Source organism: Vombatus ursinus, unplaced genomic scaffold, assembly GCF_900497805.2.
Source record: "Vombatus ursinus unplaced genomic scaffold, bare-nosed wombat genome assembly UNPS02014863.1, whole genome shotgun sequence".
Taxonomy (NCBI): domain Eukaryota; kingdom Metazoa; phylum Chordata; class Mammalia; order Diprotodontia; family Vombatidae; genus Vombatus; species Vombatus ursinus.
This window is the reverse complement of record NW_020954641.1, coordinates 25,845,242-25,851,241: the sequence shown is the minus strand read 5'-3', so window position 1 is coordinate 25,851,241 and position 6,000 is coordinate 25,845,242. Positions and strand designations below refer to the sequence as shown.

General features: G+C 37.4%; 1 protein-coding gene across 2 annotated transcripts in view; it reads left to right on the top strand.

Annotated features, from left to right (window-relative positions):
* SGCD (sarcoglycan delta) overlaps positions 1-6,000 on the top strand; it is a 1,287,299-nt gene that overhangs the window by 590,995 nt on the left and 690,304 nt on the right. The window lies entirely within an intron of this gene.

The window sequence follows — 6,000 nt, the reverse complement described above, 5'->3', positions numbered from 1 at the left end:
CATCATCATCATCATCATCATCATCATCATCATCATCATCATCATCACTATCATATCTATAGCATTTACTTTGTGCCAAGCTCTGTGCTAGTACTTAAAAATTATTATCTCACTGAACCTCCAACAACCCCGGGAGATAAGTGCTATTATTATTTCCATTTTACAGATGAGGAAACTGAGGCAAACAGAGGTTAACTGATTTGCCCAGGGTCACAGAGCTAATTTGAACTCAGGTTTTCCTAACTCCAGGAACAGTGCTTTATCCACTATTCCACCTAGCTGGTTTAAACAACTTAATTCCCTATACCAACGAAATGATAGGTCTTATTAAAAAATAGATTACAAGTAGGTCTGAATTAATGCAAATAATGAACCCCTGGAAGTGATCATATGAACCAAGTTGAAGTAGTTGAAGTTATAATTATATAAAACATGGTAATGGGTTCTAGCAAATGGAAAAACAATGAGAATTCCAATAATGCAACCACTTTAGAGGATTCACTATTAGCTTTTTTCAGCATCTAGTTATATAAGCTTCTTGAGAGCAAGAATTGTGTCCAACTTATTTTCATATCATTCCCTAGCACCTCATTCAGCCCATTGCATATAATAGGCACTTAAAGAAATGTCTGCATAAATGAGTTCTAACATGGTGGTTGCATGCAGACAATGCTAACAGATATTAGAGGCTTTATCTTAGGTCTTAAAAGATTGGCATTGAGGCAGAGTCAAGATGGCAGAGTAAAGGCAGGGACTCTGAGTTCTCTACCAAACCCCTCCAAACACTTTTTAAAAAATTACTCTAAACAATTTCTAGAGCAGCAGAACCCATAAAAAGATGGAGTGAAAAAATTTCTGGCCAAAGAGAACTTGGAAGGTCGGCAGGAAAGGTCTGTTGCACTAGGGTGAGAGAGGATTGCAGTCCAGCCTGGGCCACACCACCACAGCCTCAGAAAACCCAGAATAGGCCTTGGGGAGACTGAATCACTGCCAGCAGTGGTGGTTTCCAGACCTCTCAGCCCAAAAAAGCCAAAGATAAGTTAGAAAGTCAGCAGGGAAAGGACTGTCACACCTGCTAAGAGTGGAGCACAGTCATGCCAGCATAGCCCCAGGCCCCAGCAAACCAGGAGCTGGCCTGGGGAGTGACACAATCAGCAGCAGCAAGGGCAGTGGCTGTTTCCAGAGCTCATAGATCAAAGGTGGTAAGAGAGAATCAAACAACTGGTCAGGAGGCGATTATAGGGGTCTTTTTGCTAGCTCTGAGGCAGGATTCTGTTACTTTGCCCATACTCAGATCTGGGTTCCACTCCTGGGTGGCAGTCCCAGGGTGCAGAGGAGTGCTAGCACAGCAGAGCTTGTGACCACAGTGGAGGGGGGGGACCCTCCTCACAATTCCAGGGCAGAAAAGAGTGTGGTCAACCAGAGCATAGGCCAGGAGAGTAGTAAACATTTCTCCTTAGATCATACTACCTTGTAAGAACTGAAAATTAACAGGCCCCTAAAAGTATCTCTGAAAACAGCTGCATAACCCCTAAAGCTCAGGGCAGTATGCCCTCCACCCTCGAAGTGGAGCCCTACTTTAACAAAGACCCAAAATTCAAGTAATAGGCTGAGAAAATGAGCAAATGACGGGAAAAAATATCTGACTATAGAAAGTTATTTTGGTGACAAGGAAGATCAAAACACATACTCAGAAGATAGCAAAGTCAAAGCTCCTACATCCAAAGCCTCCAAGAAAAATATTAACTGACCTCAGGCCATTGAAGAGCTTAGAAAGGATTTTAAAAATCAAGTAAGAGAGGTAGAGGAAAAAATGAGAAGAGAAATGAGAATGAAATTCAAGTACCAGAGGGTAAAGTAGAAATTGAAAGAATCCACTGATCACCTCTTGAAAGAGATCCCATAATGAAAGCCCCCAGAAATATTATAGCCAAATTCCAGAGTTCCCAGGTCAAGGAGAAAATATTGCAAGCAGCCAGAAAGAAACAATTCAAGTATAGTGGAGCCATATTCAGGATAACACAAGATTTAGCAGCTTCTATATTAAAGGATCAGAGGACTTGGAGTTTGATATTCCAGAAAGCAATGGAGCTGGGATTACAAACAAGAATCACCTATCCAGCAAAACTGAGTATAATTCTTCAGGAGAAAAAAGTAGAAATTCAATGAGGTAAAGGACTTTCAAGCATTCTTGATGAAAAGACCAGAGCTGAGTAGAAAATTTGACTTTGAAATATAAGACTCAAGAGAAGCATAAGAAGATAAATAGGAAAGTGATATCATATGGGATTTAATAAGGTTAAACTGTTTACATTCCTACATGGGAAGATGCTATTTGTAACTCATAAGACCTTTTTCATTATTAAGGTAGTTAGAAGGAGTATATATAGACAGAGGGCACAGATGTGAGCTGAATATTAATGGATGATATCTAAAAAAAATAAAATTAAATTAAGGGGTGAGTAAGGAATGTACTGAGAGTAGGAGAAAGGGAAAGGTAGAATAGGGTAAATTATCTTACATAAAAGAGACAGGAAAAAGTTTTTATAGTGGAGGGGAAAAGGGGAGAGGTAAAAGGGAATGAGTGAACCTTACTCTCATCAGAATTAGCTCAAAGAGGGAATAACATACAGAAATCTATCTTACCCTACAGGAAAGTAGGAGGGGAAGGGGATAAGAGAAGGGAAGGGGGGGCAGAAGGGAAGGCAGATTGTGAGAGGGAGTAGTCAGAAGCAAAATACTTTTGAGGAGGGACAGGGTAAAAGTACAGAGAAGATAGAATGAACTGGGGTGGGGGAAATAGGGTGGAGGGAAATACAGTTAGCAATAGTTAACTGTGAAAAAAAAATTGAAGCAAATTTCTCTGATAAAGGGCTCATTTCTCAAACATATAGAGAACTGAGTCAAATTTACAAAAATAAGAGCCATTCTACAACTGTTAAATCATCAAAAGATATAATAAGTTTTTAGATGAAGTAATCAAACTTATCTATAGCCATATGAAAAAATATCCTAACTCACTATTGATTGGAGAAATGCAAATTAGAACAATTCTGAGTTACTACCTCATACCTATTAGATTGTCTAATAGGACAGAAAGGGTAAATGACAAATGTTGGAGGGGATGTGGGAGAAATGAGACATTAATGCACTGTTGCTAGAGTTGTGAACTGATTCAACCATTCTGTAGAGAAATTTGGAACTATGCCCAAACGGCTATAAAATCATGCATTCCCTATGACTTAGCAATACCATTACTAAGTCTGTATCCTCAAAGAGATAAAAAAAAACATAAAAGGAAGGATCTACATGTATGAAAATATTTATAGCAGCTCTTTTCTGGGGATAAAGAATTAGAAATTGAGGGGATGCCCATCAATTGGGAAATGGCTGAACATGTTGTGGTATGTGATTATGATGGAATACCATTGTACTATAAGAAATAATGACCAGGATGCTCTCAGAAAAACCTGGAAAGACTTGCATGGGCTGATGCAAAGTGAAATGTGCTATGTACAAATAACAGCAGTATTGTAAGATGTTCAGTCATGAGTGACTTAGCTATTCTCACAATACAACGATCCAAGACAACTCTGAAGAACTTATGATGAAAAATTCTATCCATCCCCAGAGAAAGAACTGATGGTGTCTGAATACAGATTGAAGCATCCTTTTTTTAGTTTCTTTATTTTTCTTGACTTTTTTTTGTTTATACTTTCTTTTACAACATGACTATTACGGATATGTTTTTTTTTTTAAAGAATATATGACTGAAAAAAAAAGTTTGTCATTGAAACCAAAGTGCCCTGGTTGTGTCCCTGCTCTAGAAATAGGTTCTTTGAATTCTGAGCTGAGAGAAGTGATTCTATCCAGGTAGCTAGCTGACTGGATGTCCTTCTTTCCACTCTCTGGCTTTCAATCTCTTACTGTGGACCAGGATGTTTGACTGGCAATGGGCATGCAGCCAAAGCCCAGTTTCTCATTAGCTTTAACTTGATGAATATGTTCATTTACCCAGAGCTGCCAGGTTTTGTTGGAGGGTCTGTATACCTCTGAGATGAGAAAAAACAGAAGGCTGTTGGATAAAGTTATTGTTATATGCGACAAAACTGCCTTACAAATAGTTATTTTAAGAAAACACAGTTGATCTACAGAATGACACATGCCCATTCCAATATGCCTTGTCCTTATCCACATTATCTGGAACATCTGACTTTACTTACCTTTCTCATTTTTTTATTGCCTTCATCTTACATGGCACACTGCAATACTTCAATGCATGGGTTATCTCATCAATGTTGATGTTCCCCGAAGTGGCGTGGTTTGCTACCAGCCATGCCCTCTGATTATATGTGTAACTCTTGTCCATGCCCTTCCATAAACCCTCACAAGCAATCCAGTCAGTGTTCTAGGAGCCTTCCTTTAGGTCTCTTAAAATTATGTAGGTAACATTGTAGTACATAAGATAGGTATATTCCATTACCTATTTATATACTATATTCCCTTTACTTATATGCTATATACTTCTATACCATAGAGCTACCCCAAATCCATTTCATTATATGTGTATGTATATAAGTATATATATGTGTAAATATCCTTTATCATCTATGTCTATAGTACATACCTATAGCTCTCAATCTACATATTAAAAAAATCTTATCTTCCCCATTGGCATATAATCTACTTGTGCACAGAGATGATTTAATTTTTCTTTGTATTTGCAGTAATTAGCGCAGTCCCTGTTACACTGTAGGCACTTAATAAAGGTTTTTTTGATTGATTGATGACACATGCATTTTCTTCCATTTTTTGTGTACTTCAGATACCCTTGAAAATGCCTTTTATGTTTCTTCTTCTACATACCTGACAGCAAGACAAATATGTCTCCATTGCTTTTTGGGGTGATCTACAATTTAAGTATTCTGAGACTGATATTCAGTGAGTAGCACCATGTCATCCACAGATAGGAACATCTGAAGGTTGTCACTGCCTATAGAGACACTGTCTTTTTAACTCTGATCTGGACATCCTCCATGACAGTGGCACAAATGCTTGGTGAGCACACATCTTCCTGTTTTATGTCTTGCCTAATATTAACATTCAGAAGATTATCAAAGTTATGTCTGTTGTTACATCTAAGAGAATTTTGTATGAACTGAACATACACAAGGGAGACACTTTGTTGGAGGAGTCTTTAAGATCATATTTTGCTGTACAAAATGAAAAGAAAAAAATTGGTTTATATCTATAACTATATATATGTATATATATATATATATATATATATACACATACATAAACACATGTGGATCTTCTGTGTACTTTTTAGGTAATTGTATGACCATAAAGATATGGCCTGCTTTAGAATTTCAGTTGTAAAAGGCAGCCTGTTCCCTTTCCATGTTTTCTTTGTAGGTTAGAAGAATCATAAAGTATTGAGAGCTAGAGGAATCTCAGAAATCAACTTGTTTAACTCTCTCAAATTACACATGAGGATTATGAAATCCAGAGGAGAGTCATTTTCCCACAGTCATCAATTGATATGCCAAGAGCTCCCCTAAAAGACTCTGATTCCCATGAGAACCTAAGGTTTACATGTAATAGCACAGTGTCTTAGTACTTGGTATGTAGTAAGTCATCAATAAATACTTACTGATTGATTGGTTGATTGCATTACATTGCCCATATTTCATTAGGTCAGCCCTTGTTTCTTTCAGGCTCTGACATATGGATCATTGCTTATTTTCATGATTGAAATAAAGGATGGAAGATTTGCAATTTATATGTATGTCATGCTTCTATTGTTACAAATATAACATGCAATATTCATTTATTGGCATTTCTTTCTATCCGTTCATTAGGCTTGAGAAACAATACTACACGGCCAAACAAGGCAAAGCAATAAGAGAGCCTTATCTCACTACTGAACTGCAGAAAATTCCATTCAATGGAAGAAAAATTGTTCTAAGTAGAAAACAAGTTGTGTAAAGTATGTGT